The sequence below is a fragment of the Arabidopsis thaliana genome, chromosome 2 (assembly GCF_000001735.4).
Source record: "Arabidopsis thaliana chromosome 2, partial sequence".
Taxonomy (NCBI): Eukaryota; Viridiplantae; Streptophyta; class Magnoliopsida; order Brassicales; family Brassicaceae; genus Arabidopsis; species Arabidopsis thaliana.
The window spans coordinates 4,849,868-4,870,141 of record NC_003071.7 but is presented as its reverse complement, the minus strand read 5'-3'; the positions used below and the strand labels follow the sequence as shown (position 1 = coordinate 4,870,141).

Below are 20,274 nucleotides of genomic sequence, written 5' to 3'. Positions count from 1 at the left end.
ATATGTCATTCAATTAGTTCATTAATTGCTTCATCATTATCCCCACTTATTAATGTGTTTAGATATTAAATTTTGGCATGAAACAAAAAATGTAAATAAATTTGTTTACTTAGAATTTGTTTTCTAGATATTTGTCATTTATTTTAAATAAAGATTTATTATTTAATAATTTGATTTTTAAAAAGCACCTTCGTAATGCAATGTTTGGTTATTAAAAAATGAATGAATAATATATATCTAGTTTATTTCTTCAGAATATTTATGTATCCATTTCTTTATGAATTTTTGTATTTTCTAACTTTTTATCATTATAAAATTTTATTGTTACATAAAATTATTTCTAACATTGTTTTTATTTATTATTAATATTAATTTATAATAATAATAATAATAATAATAATATAACAGTCATAGCTTCTACAACTTTGTTTTACCAATTAAATTTTTATATCTAAAGTTTCTACAGCAAAAGTCTTTACAACCAAATTTTCTATAGCTCAAATTTTAAAAGTCGAAGTCTTTAAAGCCAAAACTACTAATCGCTACCAATCGTCCTATGTGTTTACGTCTTTTGGTTTGTATATCTTGCTGTCATTTGAAATTTTAACCCTATAATCCGGATCTGAACCGGATATCCCATTTTTTCAGGAAATCCTATTACTACCTGTAACGGTCTCTTGAATTTAAAACAAAATACGTGTGTTGCACGTGAGGTCGAATGATCATCTCTCATGTCCCCTTTGTGACACCACAAACCTCTAAAATCCTTTTCTACTACATATCCCTTTTTCTTTAATGAAATGTGTTTAGACCATTTTGCCCTTATCAGGATTAAAGGAAATTCAAAAATGAAATAAAATTAAAAACAGAAAATAAAGAAGAAAACAAGAAAAAAAAAGAATTCGTCACCTACCTCTTTTTTCCCCGACGCTCTTCCGACGAGCTCCTCCACCGTCGACGAGCTCTACATTGTTGTCATTTATTTTCTTCCTACGAGCTGCGTCGAGCATTGAAGTCCAAGTATGTATTTAGAACAATCTAAAAGATTTCTCTTTGAATTTACAAATTTTGAGGATTTTGAGATTCAATCCAATTAGATTTGGGTTATTGTGTTCTAGCACCTACATTAGAAGTTTAAGTATAGATTTAGGCTCAATTTGGTCTGTTAATGGATAAGCAATTGATTTCACATACTGATTCATACTAAATTGAACTCAAATCGAATATTTGTTCTTGTCGCGAAAATAATACTGGTCGAACTAGGTATAGTTGTACGGTACAACTTGTACCGTAATTTATATAGATAGTATGTTTTAATAGCACCAGTATTACTTAGACACGTAGTATTTCATATATGTAATAGTATTACTCACACATGTAATATTTCGGAATTAGTACTAGTAAAACTGAAAATGTAGTAGAATCGGTATTACTAGTAATATTGACTGAGTATGTGTATTGTTTTGGCAGGTTACAATGAAAGAGAACGTGATCATATATTTTAAATTCGAAGGTCACATGTATAATGTGATGATGAAGACATTAGGGGAGAAGATAACTCTTTCAATGTTAGAAGATAGGATATTGACGAAGCTTGGATTAGATGCAAATAAGGTTAATTGCATATGAGGTACAATCCATGGTTGTTCGGAGTAGAGGAAGAGATGAACGTTTGTGATGATGAGGATGTCTTTATTTATGTAACATCCGCAAAAAATAACCGGAGAAGTGTTTTGGTTGTGGAGGAGATCTCTAAACCGCTTGAGCAATTGTCCGAGCAATTGTCTAGAGTTGGTAAAAGTTATGTTGGTAAGAACTATACGGAGTTAAATTCAGAGGACGATGAAATGAGAGTGGATGATGGTGCACTCATCGTCTTATTAGAAGAGGAAAAAGGAACTCAACAACAACTTGTGGCAATAGTGGAGGAGGATCACGAGACTCAAGAAGATGAAACACGCTATGATGAGTCTATGGATAATTCTGATAGGGGGGAACAGTATGTTGAGTCGCCACCTGCTGTAGAACCTGGTATGTTTAAAAAAGAATGGGAAGACGGAATTGGGTTGACCTTACGTCAAGAATTTTCAAACAAGGCGGCATTGCACGAGGTGGTGGGTAGAGCTGCATTTGCTAACAGTTTTGGTTATGTGATTAAGAAGTCGGATAAGGAGCGCTATGTCCTTAAGTGTGCCAAAGAAAGTTGTTCTTGGCGTTTACGAGCGTCAAATATCAGTAATACTGATATATTCTCGATTAGAAGGTACAATAAGATGCATAGTTGCACTCGGCTAAGTAAAGGTAGTAGTAGGCTCAGAAAAAGGAAAGGCAACCCATAATTAGTCGCACCTCTCCTTCATGATCATTTTCCGGGACAGTTGGAAACTCCGGTTCCAAGGATTATCATGGAGCTAGTTCAGACGAAATTAGGTGTGAAAGTATCATACTCGACAACGCTAAGGGGGAAATATCATGCGATTTATGACTTAAAAGGTAGCCCGGAAGAAAGATACAAGGATATTAATTGTTATTTGTATATGTTGAAGAAGGTAAATGATGGTACATTTACTTATCTGAAATTGGATGAGAATGATAAATTTCAGTACGTATTCGTAGCTTTGGGAGCTAGCATTGAAGGCTTTAGAGTGATGAGGAAAGTTTTAATTGTGGATGCAACACATTTGAAGAACGGATATGGCATGGTGCTAGTGTTTGCCTCGGCTCAAGACCCTAACCGTCACCATTACATCATAGCGTTTGCCGTACTCGACAGTGAGAATGATGCTAGTTGGGATTGGTTTTTCGAGAAGCTAAAGGCCATACGGAACGTGTATACCGCGGCTCATCAAGGGTATTGTATTTGGCATTTGTCCCAAAATGTGAAAGGTCATGCTACTAACACCAACAGAGACGTACTCGCATGGAAGTTTCAGGAGTTAAGTCGGGTCTACGTCGTGGCGGACTTCAACCGGGCGTATGATGAGTTTAAGTTGAGATATCCTAAGGCGACCAAGTATTTGGAGGATACAACCGTGAAAGAAAAATGGGCAAGGAGTTGTTTCCCCGGAGAAAGATACAACTTAGACACAAGCAATTGTGTGGAATCTTTGAACAATGTGTTTCGCAACGCAAGGAAATACTCGTTAATACCAATGCTTGATGCGATCATCAAAAAATTTCCGTTTGGTTTAATGAACATCGGATGGAAGCCGCGTCTGGATCCTTTGAAAATAAGATGGTGCCTTTGGTGGAGAATTATTTGCATGATTTGTGGGTTTTTGCCGAGAAGCTGAAAATGGTGGAGCTAAACTCATTCGAGCGTGAATATGTAATCACATGCGAGAAAGGAATAGATTATACGGTGAGCTTGCTTTTGAAAACTTGCAGTTGCAAGGTGTTCGATATCCAAAAATATCCTTGTATTCATGCATTAGCCGCTTTCATTAGCATTATGGATGATGAAGATCGGAGAAGAGGTTTGGAGTTACATGATTTGGTTACAAAATATTATTGGGCGGAATTGTGGGCATTGACCTATTATAGGACTATTTATTTTGTTCCGGATAGGTCGCAATGAGAAGTATCAGATGAAGTAAAGGCGTTGAAGATAGTTTCGTTGTCTAAAAAACCGAAGAAGGGAAGGAAAAAAATGCTAAGATTTCCATCAACCGGGGAAAAGCGGCCAAAACGAGAAAGGACGCAAAACAAAAGGCGTCCAAGGCAATCGTGTCAACAATTATTATTTGGGAATACGCCTATCTGAGTATTTTACTTTGTTTCTACAGTGATTTGTTGTTTTGATTGTATGGACATACTATGTAATACTGTATTTCCCCTTCTGTAATACTATGTCTATTTCTATTGTTTTTTTGTAATACTAGTTATAACAAATAATATCATGTCTGTTTTTGTCAAATTTTTGGTCATATTAGTACAACCGGTAATACTAAGTTTGTATTATGGAGTTCGAATTTGTTTACCTCAAAACTAAAAAAAAATGAATACAGTGGGTTATTAACAGATAAAAATGTATTATTAATCATTTATACTTAATTAAGTTAGAAATTTTAATATTAAATCGTTTTAACTTCTCTTTAGTAGACTCAATACAACATATCCCATATACTTTTAAGCTCACTTTTAATATTAACACCAACTTTAAATAAAAAATTCATATTGCTATATATATTTAATTTATAATTGCACAAAACATTTAAACCTCTATATTTATAAAGTTTATCCAGTGTACTACTAAATAAACAAATTGTAAATATAAGAAATACTACTAAACATGAAAAACATGGAAAGTAATATTATTTGAGAAATTGGCATTACCAAAACCTTAGGAAATACTATGCTATAAAAAGGCTGCGCACATGTAAAAAATCTCCAAAAAAATGGCGCACATGTGGAGAATTAAATTTTTTGGTTTTCCCCCAAAATTTTTGGCGCCTAACAATTTTTGAGATTCTCTCCAAAACCAAAAATTTCAATTTTTTCTTTTTCCTCTTTCTTTTTCGATCTATTCTTACATCTTTCATCTTTCATCTTTCATCTTCTTTTCTCTTTTTCTTTCATCTCTCATCTCTCTTCTCCCACATCTCTCATCTCTCTTCTCGAATTCTCTCACATCTCTCATCTTTCTTTCATCTTTCTACCATGGATAGAGAGTGTGAGAGAGACCCCTACTACGATGATTTGAAAGCGGCCAAGAGAGCCATTGAGCAAATGGAAAAGGTTGCGATGATGGAAGGGATTCCTAAGTTTTGTCCATGTGGTGGTAGCATTGTCGACACTTGAAAGGATGAAAAGAGAAACTATTAATGCGAGAAGTTTAAGGTATGTTGATGTAGAGCACAAGTTTTTCTAGTTTTTGTAGATCTAGATCTAGATCTATTTGGTATTTCAAAGTATTTTCCGTTTTGGTAATACTGCCTAGAACAAGTAATACTGCACAAGTTTTTCTAGTTTTTGTAGATCTAGATCTATTTTTCATAAATATTTGGTACTTTGTAGGATGATAGAAATGATTTAATGCACATCCGTAAACTTTGGGATGAGGCTATGGAAGAAGAGGTGAGTAGCTTAAGGGAGAGTGTTGATTACAATCGGAAGAAAGTTCTAAGTCATGAGTATCTCATAGAAGAAATGCAAAAAGGATTAAAAGCCCACCGTGCAGAGATTGTGAACGTGAGCAAAGTGGTATTCCGTAATCCTATGGTTCCAAAGAAGTAATGTGTTAACCTATTGTTCCTTAATCTTATTGTTAATTTCCTTGTAAGACTTTCCCTATGCTTTGTAAGACTTTCCGTATGCTTTGTAAGACTTTCCCTTCGATTGTAAGACTTCTCTATGATTGGTAATACTATGGTTGTTATATTTCCAGTATATCTCTTAGTCGTAGTAGCCTGTTGTATTTCCAGTATATCTCTTAGTCGTAGTAGCCCGAGGTATTTCCCGTATTTCAGTAAAATTCAATATCTTAGTAGTAGTAGCACGAGGTATTTCCCGTATTTCAGTAAGAATAAATATCATAAAACATCCTAATACATTAATTAAATCCAAACATCGTTTTACGAGTACTTGCGAAATCTGAAAACAAAGTCAAAGTACAAGAAATCAAAATACAAATCCGGAGAAGTTACACGAATAGTTTTCACACGTTACTAGAGCTTGCACGGGTTGAACGGGTCACTCATTTGGGTACAACAGGAGCAGCCAGCTTGTCCTTGGTTGTTGCATCCTCCTCATCTGGTGGGTTCTGAGACATCTGCATTGTTAATTTAGTTAAACCCTGGTATTACGCGATATTACCAATTATGGTACAGTATATCCGGTATCACCCAAATTTACCTTGGCTTTCATCTCATCCATAAATGTTTTGAAAGTTGCTTGTTTTTCCTCCATTTCCATAAGCGCCAACAAAGCTTCATTCAGCTTGTCATTGATGGCATGAAGCTTCTCCATTACATCAACTAACATCGGGTCTCCCGGTCCAACAGCTGTGGGAACTTCCTCTTCATTTGGGGCTTCCATTCGTGCCTGCACATCCTCGTTGTACACCTCCTCAAATCTAATTTCACGCCATTGACCAAGACGCTTCATCCAACTATCAACAATGACATCGTGCTTATCAACATCATCCTCTTCTCCGGTGATTTGAGCCAAAAGAGGTACTTTTTCATCATTCTCTTTAATTATACTCTCAATGACCTATGGAAATAATAAACAATAAATATTAGAAATAAATAAAATCATATTTGCTCAAGGAATAATAGGAAATACCAACCTCAGTTGTTCCCAGTACATGGTTGATTTGCTCAAGGGTAAACCCTTTCATCTCGGTCCTCTTGAAATTCACCTTGCACATCCTTGGACAACCGGCATCTACACCCTCTTTTTCTTCTATGAATCTTCCCTAAATGATGGAATGGCCTCAAATGCTAAAAACTACACAAAATACATGCAAATTTAATTGTTAGCTTGAATTACGAAAATGTAACAATGATAAAACATGTGATTTCCTTACCTCAAGCGGCACACTGAATCCGGGAACAGGCCATGGTGACTGAGTGTTCGGGACGACATCGTTAAAATGATTCAATGTGTGTGAGATCGATTTTAACATGTACTCAAAAGAATATCTCCCCCATGGAAATGTCTTACAAAACGTAAGATCACTAGCAGTCCCAACACAGAATCATCAATTGGACTAGCCCTTTCCCCGGTCTTAGTAGGCACGGGAATGATGCTTGTTAAAAATAGAGGACCGCCATCCGCAACCTATTCTTAGATCTAGCCGGTTCCATCTCCATTAGCTTGGTTCTCACGTCTTCACGTGTAATTACCCCGATTTTGAAGTACCTGTTGGCGAAGTTCATACTACCAGCTTCTGATAATTAGCTGAATAGGCCTTGCAGTTAAAACCAGACATCAAAGCATGCTCCCTAATACCATAGCGGATGGGAACTCCATTAACAACGAACCACCTCCTTCTTCTTCTCAATAGATGCCGTTCGAAAAAAAGCATCCACATCCCTATTAACTTGTGGGTATATCCGGATGACAAATGGTAGATGTGCTTGAAACTCGGATGCTCCTTAAAATAATTCTTCTCGCTATCCGTTAGAGCATGTTTCAAGTCAGCGTAGGTCTTCAACACTTCCGAGATATAACACCTCGTCGCTAACTTTATCTTCTTGGTATATTCCGACGCCGTGAAGTACACACCGAGTGGTTGCATTGCCAACGCTTCCTCCATATCCTGAAAGAAACAAACATTCATTCCTATATTACTCAATTGTAAATAGTACTGCAATAGTATTACTCTGTATTTCTCAGAAGTATTCCCTGAAATTACTAGTATTACATAGATCCTACTATTCATATATCACTCATTGTAAATAGTACTGCCATAGTATTACTCTGTATTTCTCAAAAGTATTTCCCGTAATTACCAGTATTACACAGATCCTCCTATTCATATATCACTCAATTGTAAATCTTACTGCCACAGTATTACTCTGTATTTCTCAGAAGTATTCTCCGAAATTACCAGTATTACACAGATCCTCCTATTTAACTATGTAGTATTTCTCAAAGTTACTAGTACTAACTATCGATAAATCACAATTGTAGTATTACTCTAAAGTATTACCCAACATCCACCAATATTACCTAAATATCAACAATGCATTTCCCAATGTTACTAGTACTGTCTACATTTCACAATTGCATTATTACCCAATTAAAGCGGTATTACGAAATGGAATACTTACCACATTTGCGATGTCCTCTTCTATGGTCCTCTCCTCCACGGGTTTTTCCACTATCACGTCCTCGTCTCTCTCGTCCTCGTCTCCCTTATCCTCCACAGATTTTTCCACATTGACGTCCTTGTCGCTCGTGGAGCTACTCTCCTCCTCCTCCTCGATAACGGCGGTTAGGCCGTCATCTTGTCTCTCCTCCTCTTCCACGGGATTAGCACATGCGAGTTCCTCGTTTGTCTCCGCCTCCTCTGAATCGGAATCGGAGCCCAAGGTTTGGCTACTACTCCTTGATTCTTCTTCTTCACTTGCTTCTTCTTTTTCATTCTCATCCTCCACCTCATCAATTTGCATATTCTTTTGAATTTCTTCAGCGTGAATTTGCTTCAGAGTATCATAAAACGTAGCATCCTCAAGCATCGGGCTCTCCGTCATTGGAGCCGTCGTTGGAGCCGTAGCGTCTGTCGCTGTCGTTGGAGCCGTAGCGTCCATCGCCATTGCAGTCGTTTGAGCCGGCGACTGCTCCTCAGCCGGCACTTTCTCTTTCTCTTTCTTTGCCGGCGCCTTAACTTTCACTTTCTTTGCCAGCATCTTCTCTTTCTCTTTCTTCGCTGGCGCCTTAACTTTCTCTTTCTTCACTGGCACCTTATCTTTCTCCTTCTTCGCCGGCGCTTCTCTCTTTCTTTTCCCTTCACCTCCTCCACGCGTTTTAAGTGGCATCACTCCGACTGAAATCTGAGAGTGCTTGGTTTCGAATCGGAAATAGAACGGAAGTAATGGGAATTCAAGTAATGGAGAAGAACGATCGATTGAATTTAAAGAAAATAGGGAATGCGGTTAATTTCACCGGTTACTAAGGAGAAAGGGGAGAAAAATCGATAACGGTTATAATGAAAAATGATTTCGATCAGAAATCTCTGGAAATATTAGGGTTTAAGTTTTTTTATTTTCAAATAAAAAGTAAAGGTGGTTCGGGTGCTCCGGTTCGGAAAGGAACCATGGTTTTAGGGATAATAATTAGGTTCAGATGGGGATATACTAGTAATATCCATATATTTCGATTTAAATTAAAACAAAAATTATTTCTGTTTTTCAGGAGGATTTATTGGCTTCCTTTTGAACAAAAAGGGACTGGCCAGACGATTTTCTCGTGAGGTAGGGCTTAATTAGTGTCACTTCATTTGTAAACCATACCCTACTCTCCCATATTGACACGACGGTTACGTTGTTTATTTAACTCCTTCTATGTGACTTTTAGGGTTCTAAACTTCTTCTAATCCAGTGCTTAGGTACGACTCTTTCTCTCCCTTTGATATGATTCGTTTAATTTTCTCTGTTTATGTTTCTTTGCACATTCCTAAATAATTAATACCTAGAAGGTTAATTATTTCTTTCTTTTTTGAAATCAACAAAGGAATTGAAGCATTCATCCATTTTGCTAGATTGTGTAAGAAGTCGTTTACCCTCTGTTTTGTTTTTCTTAATTTGGTGTTTGATAACAATTTCATGCTTGTTATGAGATGTATATATATATATATAAAGATGATATGCAAGTACATCTTCTCTGTTCATGTTAAATCATATCTCTTCATGTTTCGGCCTTATCTTAATGAACACAATTTTCGTTAAACCTAGATTTTTTTTTTTGGTTTTAGGTTTCAAAATCGTAGCCTTCTCCATATGTGACGAAAGAACACACATTGTCTGTAACGTCCCCCGAGTCGCTCTATGACCAGACAAGTCACGGGGGGGCCGAAGACGCCACAATGAGATTAATCATCAACATTTAGTCGAGGTTCAGGAACCAATCTCAATCCTTAGCCGGCATATTGATGACCACTCTCCCACTAAGTATATCGTTTAGGTTTGTCAACCCTTACGATATTCAAGTGTTGTGCCGACTCGGACTAAGTCACTATCAGTCGTTACTCGTAATTTTGTACAATACCCGATTTATTTCTGAAGTAGAAGTATTTTACAACATGTTACCAAAACATTTATAAAGTTCTTATGGCCAATGCCTAGTGCCCAAAACCATGGTAAACATATTTGTTTTACAAAAGGCACAAATCTACTCCAGGTTTCCTATCGTCCACCACGCCCTCTATTCCCCTCAATGGGTTTCCTGCAAAACAAGTAGAATCATGAGTAATCTAAGATTACTAAGGTAGCTCGGGATTCCTTGCAATAGATATTAGTTTCTAACACAAAGCACAAAAGGTAGTTTGCCAAAGGTAATTCTAAAACAAAGCACGCATCAGAGAATAACAACAAAAGGTAGTTCGCCGAAGCAACTACAAAACCATGCAAATTCACTTAAGACTCCAATCTTATTAAATGTTATATGGCCCGATATGCTGCCTTCAAACACCCACACCAAAAACACACTCCCGTGATCTCATGCGTTACCACCACAAAGGTACGTAACCGTAGCATCACTACCAAAATGCTACACCGTCGTGTTGAAAACTCGGCCAGGGTAGCTAGCCCCGTCTCTCAAACCCTTCGCACTACGTGGCGATCAAGTAACAACGTTAACAAGACCCGACGATGGCACGATTCAAAACTGATATATCCCTAGTTTTACCGGTTTTAAAGTATGATTTAGGATAGGTATTAGAGTCTATTTGTTATTTCTTTAGTCTTTTGTAGTCGTTTTTAGGTTTTTACATGTTTGGGATATATTTGGAGCTTATGGAGCATTGTGGTGCAAAATAGAGAATTTATGCTGCAGAAGCAATCCTCAGACCAAAAACCGTGTAGGTGTCTATCGACACCAATACCTAACAGCAGTTCAAAGACGCGTTTTAATGAAGTTAAGAAGATTTGGAGATTTAGGCCAGAACTTTCTCTTATTTTTAAAGAAGGCCTAGCACGTTTTAGAAACATATATATATAATTTTAAGAACAAAACATATATATATATATAAGCTTTGTTCTTAATATTATATATATCTACTCTATTATTTTAGACGTACGTTTAATGAGGTAGGCATGAATTTCGCTGAAATAACAAGTTTGCCATAGGGATAAAAATTTTATGTCATGAAAAAAAACCGTTTAGAAACACGCGGATATTAGTGACCCGTTAACTGTTTATTCGGATCTTGACAATTTAATTCCTGGCCATTGATACATGAAAATGACTTTGACCCGGTTTTAAAAAAAAACACGCGGATCCTCCTCCATTAGGTCAAATGTTTTGTTAAAGAACGACTAAAAAGTAAAAACCTAGCCTCTCATTTCATTTTCATTTTTTTTTCAGCCTCCCTTTTCAAACTCAATCAGCGAAGAGCGATGAAAATTTTACAAAAAAGGTTGATGCATATGGTAGTTTCTTGGGTGGAATAATATCTTGGGATCTCATAATCGGGAAGGAAGGAGCAGCTTCGATTAAATCCGTGTGCCGGAAAATTTTTGGGTTAAAGCCTCAATCTGCAAGTTTGTTCCTTTTTCTTCTTATTGTGTTCGTTCTTAATCGAATTAGTTGTGAGATGCGAGTGTACTTATTTATTTGGTGTTACTGTTGTCTGATTTTGTTCAGGCTTTTTGGTGAGTGGTTATCAAACTTTGAATAAGGAGTTTCTATGGAAGAGTTCATAATAGTCTGCAATCCAGGTAATGTAAATTCTTCTTTTTCTAGAAATGATTCGAGAATTTTTTTTTTTTCACTAACTCTTTAAGACTGTTTCCAGATAGATCTGCAGAGTAACAAGACAACTCTACTCAGCCCCAGAAATTGCAGAAACATTTTTTAATAATTTATTCTGCATTATTCCATCTACAAAAAATTTGCTATGAAAACTATATTGAATGAAATGAAATGGCCAGTGGATCTGGTATTGTGGAGAGATGTATCAAGGTCAACGTGGTGTTAGGATTCGGATCATTCCTAATAATCTCTTCTTCCTACGCCAATCATCTCAATTTCAGGTTTTTTTCTCAACTGATTAAAGAGATAACACGGTTAGTTTCTAAGTAGTAGAACTAAAAAGTGAATGTATATGCACAACTTCATATCGGTGGTAGCGTACATGAGACTCACCTATTTGGGCATCATGTTTGTATAAAAATCAATGATCAACAGGTGTGATACGATGACCCAATTCCACTATCTTTCTCTTTACATATCTTTGCATGTTGTTTTTGTGATTGGGGTTGTAAGGTATATAATAATGGACGCATGGAAATGGTGAAGAAGGAGAGACATAAAGTGGTTGGAGTTAGAGAGGAAGATGTAAAGAGGATGCTCAGACTCATCATGCCTTACCTCAATGAGTCACTGCATCAACAACTCAGAGCTCTCTTCTCTGGCGATCCATCCACCACCCTCAAGGTAAGTCTTCTTCTTCTCCCTTTCTCTCCATCGTTTTCTCTTTTTCCTTGACCTTAATGAAGAAGCGATGATGTTTTGCAGATGGGAGTGGTGTTGTTTTTCTTGGCCATGTGTGGCTCTTCTATCACTCTTTCGAATCCTCTTATGATTTTATCCGTTTGTGGTTAATTTATACAACTCTTTACTAATCCATTCCAATGCGTTTTTAGATTACCAATTACTGGAAAGAATTGGAGGAAATGAAGCACATGACCAAACAAGAGTTCATTGCCTCCTTCAGGAGGTAAGTCCAAATGCAAGAACTTTACAGAATCTAATTAATAGTCTAAATATGTGTCTTTGATAGTAACTAGAGGTAAAACTCGATCTAATACATGAAGAGTAGCGGTTTCTCTACAGGAGCTTATATACCAATGTGTGCCAAGATCATCAAAAAGGACTTTGGCAAGCATGGATTGGCCGTGTTACCGGGAATAAAGATCATTACCTTGGAAACTTTGGTAAGTAAATCCTCAAAACTTGGTCTAAAAGATAAGTTAATAATTATCATTGTTGTTATTGTTAAGTTGGTTATGCCGTAAGGAATATTTGATAAATTAATTGTCAGGTTTGGTTTGTCTTAGTTATAGATTGCAGGTTTTGGAGAATTAATTTATAGAGTTTGGTTGTAGAAATATCAAATAGAATCTATGAATCAATGCAATTTTTTTTACAGTTTGATTGTAGAAATTGCAATTGAGAATTCTACTATCTATGAATCTATGCAATTTTTGTTTTGTTTGATGATCACTTGATTTTTTCACTATGTTGCTTGAAACAATTAATGAAACAATGGCGCAGACTCCCCTTATCAAAGAGACTTTTGATCCTACATAGACATTGTAATGTATTGTGGTTTTAGCTCATAAAAGGGCTTTAATATGTTTTCTTTCACCTATTTTAGATTGTCTTTTCATTCATTGTTTCTTATTTTAGCCTTTTTGGGTTTTCAAGGGTTAAAACTAAATGATTGCAAGTGTTACAGTTGCTCGAGTGTTCACCATGGAGTCTGCGACAAATACTTTTGTATGTTGAAGAATTTTGTGGAAATCCTCATGTCTACATCCTAGAGAATGGTCTCTTTCTCTCTCTCTCTTCCTCTCGTTAGACTTTACTTTGCTTCTTCTCCATGTATTTTAAGCTCTCTCTCTGTGTGGTGATTGATTCTTCATATACACGTCAAATGACTATGCACAGCTCATCTCTTGAAGACACAACGAGGGTGAAGTATCTAACCTCATACATTGAAGCAGTGCTTCATTCAATCAGGTAATAGTAAAAAATTTTACAGTTTTCATTAACAAATGTGTCAGATTCTAAGTATAAAGATGTCATAGCAGGAAAGGATCGAATGTAAAAGGGTATTTTCAGAGGTCGTTGATGGATTTGTTTGAGATATTTGGTGGGTACGACAAAGAGAAGCAACAAAAAACGCCAGGAAGCAGGAACCATACCGAGCTTCTTCTACAAGAAGGTATGTCCCTTACATTTGCATTTATCAGTCATCTCAGTCATCTCACTGAGCGATCAAAGTCTTCATTGTAGCACCCATCAGATTGTGCTAGATTTTTGACTAACTCTCATCCTTCTGCGACATTCTTGTTCAGGAAGTTTCCATTCGAGGCAGTGTCTAGTAGCATTCTGATCTTTGGTAAAGCTCCTCTGTAGAGTGTGCTCAATGATGAAGCTTTCTTGAAACCGTGATGGGGGCACTTAGTGGTGTAGCTTTTAAACCTCTCCCAAGCTTCACAGAAAGTTTCATTGTTTTTCTGTGTGAAGCCTGAGATCTCGTTCCTCAATCTAGCTGTGTGAGCATTAGAGAAGAACTTGGCAAGAAAAGCTTTCTTACAATCATCCCATGAGTTGATGGAGTCTAGGGCAGAGTCTTCTCCCAGTGGTGTGCCTTATCTCCCAAGGAGAAAGGAAATAGTGTGAGCTTAAACATATCTTCAGTGACTCCATTGATCTTGGTAAGGCCACATGGCCTATCAAAGCTGTCAAGATGGTCGAGGAGATCTTCCATAGGCAAACCATGGAATTTGTTTTCTTGGATCTTGGAGATGAGACCACTCTTGATTTCAAAGTTGTTGTTCTGAACTGGTGGTGGCACTATCCCTTGTATTTGGTGATGATTTCTTGGGACATCACCAGCGCCAATGTTTCTTGGTTGTTCAACATTAGGTGGATCTTAAACATCAACTGGTCTGTTCTGTTGATCCATAGCAGCTGGTCTTTGCTGATCACAAGCTGCCTTTGCTTTGGTTTCTTGTAACTCACGAGCTATTCTGTCTATTCTATCTTTAAAAGGTAGTAGGTGTGCAGAACCTTTGGACCGAGTTTGCATTTACAAAGATTAGTACCTATACCACAAAAACAAGCAGACGAAAAGATGAGTTAGTAACTTGAGTAATGTAAAAGAAGTTGATCTTAACTTTTCTGATATCTTGAATGTAACAATCCAACAATGAATTGGCAACGGCGCCAAATTAATAAATAGGTTTTTCAGGCCTACTTATGTGCTGAAGTGTGGTTCAGTTCAATTCCCCTTAAACACTAACATATCAATGCAGCTATAAGGGGTGCCAATCCAGTCCATTGTTATTGCTAGCAATCAAGATGTGTATAGAAGCAACTAAGTCAAGCCAGATTATAATGATGGTGGGTTTCTAGTAACAATCCTAAATCAGGATTCAAACCACAAAAATAAGAACTTAAGAGCTGATGCGTGTTTTATTTCGTTTATTTCGCTTTCAGACTTTTACCTGAAAGACCACACGACTACTGCAAGTGCACATTATATCGGAGTTGTATTTTAGGATCGAATCCACAATGAGAGAAGTAGTTCAGAGAAATCCTTAAAAAGAGAGTGAAGCTAGGACCAAAATAAAAGAGAGGGGTTGTTGTATGCTACGAATAACTAAACTAAGAGACTACTAACTAAACTAAACGATAAACTATAAGAGAGAAGCGTTAGGTCATCAGGGGTTTCTCCGGATGTTCACGATTCAATAATAAGATATAGATCTCAATCTAGGTGATAACATGGCTAGGTTTGTTTACTTCCAAATTCCCGAACATACGAAACTCTATCAAAACTAGTTAATCCTAACTGCTAGTAGGTGAAAACCGGCTATTATCACTAGTAAATTACGTACTCAGTTGCCCTGTCGGCTAGTAGGTGCTAACATAGTTTCAAAATACAAGATCAGGCATTAAGTTCAGATTCAATTCTAGTTCATAAGTCCCTATCACTCGGCGGGCGTGCAACGGTTATAGTTCTTTATTCAGTTGAGTTAGGTCAAACATTCAAACGAGATTGTGCCAAATAATGAAATACCTAAAGGCAAGTACTAGGTGGCGTTCCAGACATACAAGCATTAAGAATAAACTCAACTAGAAGAAATAGTGTAAACGATCAAACAAAGCCATAGAAACCGCCAACCTAGATCTTTGATCTATTGGTCCCCATGAATTTCCCTTTGAAACCCCCCTCAAACCCAACTAGAGATCTAGTCGCTCATGGCAAAGGAGCTAATCCAAAGTTGGGTTGAGTAAACCATAACTAAAAGATGAATTAAACTTAAAAGGGGTTTAGAGATTACTTCTTTGAATGTAGAATACAAGAGGCAAAGCTCCACCTTAAAGAGTCTTACACGAAAACGAGAAAGAGAAAGAGAGAGATGGTGTTTTTCAAGCTTCAAGAGGTGCGACGGCTAAGAGGCAGCTCTTGGTGACGGCTAGGGTTCGCTGGTGATAAAGGCACATTTAGGGTTAGGGCTAAGGACAAGTATTTATACTTGAGGCCCAAGAATTAGGTTTAGGGGTAAGAACGTCATTCCGCCGGATAAGTAAGTGATCGGGCCGAGTAGTGGGCTTCAGGAAAGGAGCCTAATGGCGGTGGCGCAAAAAGGGAAAGACTTGGGAATGACCTAATGGTCGGTGGTGAGCCACTCGGAGCTGCCCGAGTTCAAGTCTCATCGGCCGGATGTGTTTTGGACTTTTTATTTCCAAACAGCCGGTTCTTGACATGTCTTCACTCTTCGGGCCATATCTTCTGAACGGCTTCATGGATTGCTTCGATTCAACTTCGACGTGAATCTTGAATCTTCTAGATTTCCATCCATACCTAATTATCTTCATGCCGAGTCCGGCAAAACCTTGGCCGGATGCTAAACTTCCGAAGCACTAGAATGATCGTCTTTGGATACTTTTAGCTTCAAAACTATTAAAACATTCTTGGCACCTAGAATAGGTGTTTCTCCTTAATTGGCTCTAGAATGGCTCCAAATTCTCTCTGAAACATAAGAAAACAATAGCTAAAACGGGCTAAAAAGCCGTGTTATCAAGAGCCCTACTCAATCATTGGGTCGAGTAGAACCAATAGGTGACAAATTTCATAACTAAAATGCAATCAACAGGTGACACAGATAACAGGTGAATAAAAGTGCAATCAGGGGGTGAATACAAATAAATCTAAGAACAATAGAAGTCCTAAGGATGGATTCATTGATAAGGGCAACTCTAAGGTTCATCAGGTGGCTAATAGGCGAAAGGCATATACCCTAGACAATAGAATCAAAAACCGGGTCAATCCACTCTCGTGACAGAGACCCCCATAACTCTACCACTTTCTAATCTCAACTCTCGTTGATGAAACATAGCAGAGCAGGGTTTAAGCAACAATCTACCAAAGTCAATAAGCAGTCTATCCAATCTCTTGGGCTAGAGTCTACAAATCTCTAGAATTCGTAGATCAGGTATCCATTTCAACGTCTTTTGGACGCTGGATACCTATGGTCGAATTTCCACATTAGCCAGCGAAAACCGCATAGGGGCCAACGAATCCAGAAGGGATCTAACCTAATCTTAACCACCTGACTACCCTAGAGATTACCTTAATCTAATAAATCCTCAAGAACCCTAATCACTACTCAAGCAACATAACTAAGAAAAAAACCCAGAACTTACTGAAAGCATATCAAAATGTAGATCTAAACAAGATAAACAACTTTGCTCAAAGAACTAAATGCAAAAACGAAATAGATTAAGAGTAATTAAGGTTTTAAGATTCAAGAACACAAAGAAAAACTAAGAGATAAAAGCTTATTTTCTTTAGACAAACCCCAAAGAACCTATTTATACTTAAATCTCAAAAACCCTAGATTCACTAGAAGACAAGAGACTTGAGGCGGTTTGGATGGATGCTCGATCTTGAAGATCGAGTAAAGAGAGTGCTGCAAAGTCTGCACCTTTGCCTCCATGCTCTGAGTGATCAATTGGTCGAGTAGTTGCTTCTTCCTCTCTTATTCTTATGCTCACTGTCTGGTTGAGTGGGGAATGATCAACATGTCTTGTAGAATAGGTTGCCGTTGATCGAGTAATTGGTCGAGTAGAGGATCAAGTAGGGGATCGAGTAGGGGGTCGAGTAGTGTATGTTGCTTCCTCTGGTTCCCCTCTTGGGCAATAGAATAACTGCTTCTCCTCTGGTTCCCCTCTAGGGCAATGAATAACTGCTTCTCCTCTCGTTCCCCTCTGAGGGAATGAATAACTGGTCGAGTAGATGCTCTGCTGCTTCCCCTCTGCGGCAATGAATAACTGGTCGAGTAGCTGCTCCTCTGGTTCCCCTCTGGGGCGATAGGGTAGAGGGTCGAGTAAACTCCTTGTAAACTCATTCTGCACCTGAAAACACACCAAAACATGCAATGTGTATGCAATATGATTCTAGATGCCTAAGTGTGCAAAATAAGCTAAAATGGTGCAAAATGATATGATACAATGAGTGATCACTAAGCTAAATGATGATAAATACATGTATAAAATGAGTAAAATATAGTGTTAACACATATCGAGCGTTTGAGGACCTCGTCCTGAGCATCAAAGCTAATGGAGTCTCAGAGGACTACCTACTGTGCAAGCTCTTCCCTTATTCCATTGTTGGCTGAAATAACTCAAAGCAGGTTCCCTCAAGACTTGGAGAAGCATCAAGATAGCATTCTTGATTAATTTTTACGATGATGCTAAGTTTGAGGCGCTGAAAAACAAGCTGTCTACCTTTACCCAAGGTCCAGCTGAGGCTTTCAAAGCCGCTTGGGTTCGTTTCAAGGAGTATCAACGGGACTGCCCGTATCATGGCTTCAGTGAGATACAACTTCTTGGTACCTTTTTCAGAAGATTTGATTGGAGGTACCTGATGGCTCTAGATGCAGCGAGCAATGCTACCGCTCTGATAGAGAATCTCACTTGCAGTAACAGCACCAAGAATGCTGACTTTGAGAGGAAGAAGATTGATGGAGCTGTTTCAGGTAATCAGATGGCAGAGGTGAATGCTAAGTTAGTTTCAGTTCATAACTTGCTTAGAGTGTCGATCGACATTGGGTCCGACTGCACCATATGAGGTGCGAATCCCAATTCACCTCGAATCTGCTTACTCCTCTTGTCCCTTATCGTAGGAAGCGTCGTTCTAAGCAGGAGATTCACGCTGCTAAGTGCACAACCATCATGGAAAAGATCCTTAGTTCTCTTCCTAATGATGCTTATGAGACCTCTTATCACCAATCAACAGGTATGTCAAGCGACTTGTTGACAATGGTATTAGCTCAGATGACGCTAAACTGCTGACATTGGACATCAGTGCAATTATGCTGCCTAAGGTCAGGAAAGAGAAAGCACAGAGAGTGGACATTGCTGAGTACATCTGCACCATCACTCCTTATCAGACCACTAAGAAGCTTCCAGATCCAGGTACCTTCGTTCTTGATTGCTCTATCTCTTCAAGCAGGTTCAACCGCTCTTTGTGTGATCTGGGATCAAGTATCAACCTCATGCCTAAGTCTGTTGCTGAGAGATTAGGCATGACTAACTACAGGCCGACTAGAATCACTCTCCTCTTCGCGGATCATTTCAAACGAATCCCTGAAGGAATTTTTGAGGATGTTCTTGTTAAGGTTGGTAACTCCCTAATCCCTGCTAATTTTGTGGTCCTGGACTACGATAAGGAACCCAAGGATCCTCTTATTCTTGGAAGAGTATTCCTAGCTACAACTGGTGCTAGGATTGCTGTGAAGAAAGGTAGGACTCTCTAAAAGTTTGTGATTTGGAGATGTAGTTTGGCATGGATGGTTAAGAGTTCACTAAGACTATCAGTAGTATTGCCTCTAGCACAAACATACCTCCTCATACTGCTCAGAATCCCCAAAAAGAGCCACACACAACACTCGCCAATGAGAGTTGCAAATCAACGGTGTCGATCGACACCACAACTCTTGTCGATCGACACCCTCAAGATTCACAGATAGAGGGTTTTGCACAATCTCTTCAGCCCACACTTCTTGAGGCCTTATGTGATAAGTTCTCTTCTATCATTTCTCCCGCTTACCTTCGATTAATTCTTTAGATTCTTTGAAGCCTGCTTCACATGTTAACAAGCCTAGAGTTCCTCGAAAGCTTGTTTCTCGTGTTGTTCTTGCAGGTGATGAGAAGAGTGTCGATCGACACACCAGTGAGTGTCGATCGACACCTGCAGCTGCCCAGACTGGTTCAGTTTACACACCGCCTTGGATGGCGCGGAGGCAGCAGCAATCCTCCACCATTCCACCCACATCATGAACTCCGCAAAGTCAAGCTATTGACTCAAAACATGCGCTTAGTGGGAGGCAACCCACTGGTTTGATTCTTCTTTTCCTTTCTTTTATTTTCTTTTATTTTTCCCGCTTTCTTCGGATTTGAATGCCACTGGGGACAATGTCGTTTAAGTTTGGAGGAGGTTCTTACTAATATTGCTTTTATTTTTGATTCTTATTATTTTTCATTTTTGGGTTAATTGACTCATTTTCTCCTTAAAAACTAAAAAGAAAACAAAAACCTTTTGTTTTGTTTAGTTATGAATCATGATCTATATTTCTCTTGATTATTGCCTGATTGATGAGTGCTGCAGGTTCGACTACTCAATCTGACTATTGGAAAATCTAGATGGTAAACCAACAGACTTGAGGATATCCTAGTATCCAACACAACCACTAAGGCTGAAGCTAATCTCACTGCTCTTCCTTTTACCTCTTCAAACGGTTAGTATTCATAGATCTTGACTCATTGTTCATACCTGATATTGAGACCAATGTGATAAAGAAAGAATGT

General features: G+C 38.1%; 6 pseudogenes across 6 annotated transcripts; 4 read left to right on the top strand and 2 right to left on the bottom strand.

The window, feature by feature from the left end:
- Positions 1 to 1,426: 1,426 nt before the first annotated feature.
- AT2G12083 lies at positions 1,427 to 3,702 on the top strand (annotated as a pseudogene; the record flags this gene model as incomplete). The annotated part of the gene is made up of 1 exon: positions 1,427 to 3,702.
- A 957-nt stretch (positions 3,703 to 4,659) lies between these two features.
- On the top strand, positions 4,660 to 5,233 carry AT2G12066 (annotated as a pseudogene; the record flags this gene model as incomplete). The annotated part of the gene is made up of 1 exon: positions 4,660 to 5,233.
- Positions 5,234 to 5,804: 571 nt separating this feature from the next.
- AT2G12060 lies at positions 5,805 to 8,486 on the bottom strand (annotated as a pseudogene; the record flags this gene model as incomplete). The annotated part of the gene is made up of 1 exon: positions 5,805 to 8,486.
- Positions 8,487 to 11,955: 3,469 nt separating this feature from the next.
- AT2G12050 lies at positions 11,956 to 13,128 on the top strand (annotated as a pseudogene). Its single transcript has one exon.
- Positions 13,129 to 13,609: 481 nt separating this feature from the next.
- Positions 13,610 to 14,485, bottom strand: AT2G12040 (annotated as a pseudogene; the record flags this gene model as incomplete). Its single annotated transcript has 1 exon — positions 13,610 to 14,485.
- A 3,506-nt stretch (positions 14,486 to 17,991) lies between these two features.
- On the top strand, positions 17,992 to 20,196 carry AT2G12025 (annotated as a pseudogene; the record flags this gene model as incomplete). Its single annotated transcript has 1 exon — positions 17,992 to 20,196.
- Positions 20,197 to 20,274: the final 78 nt, after the last annotated feature.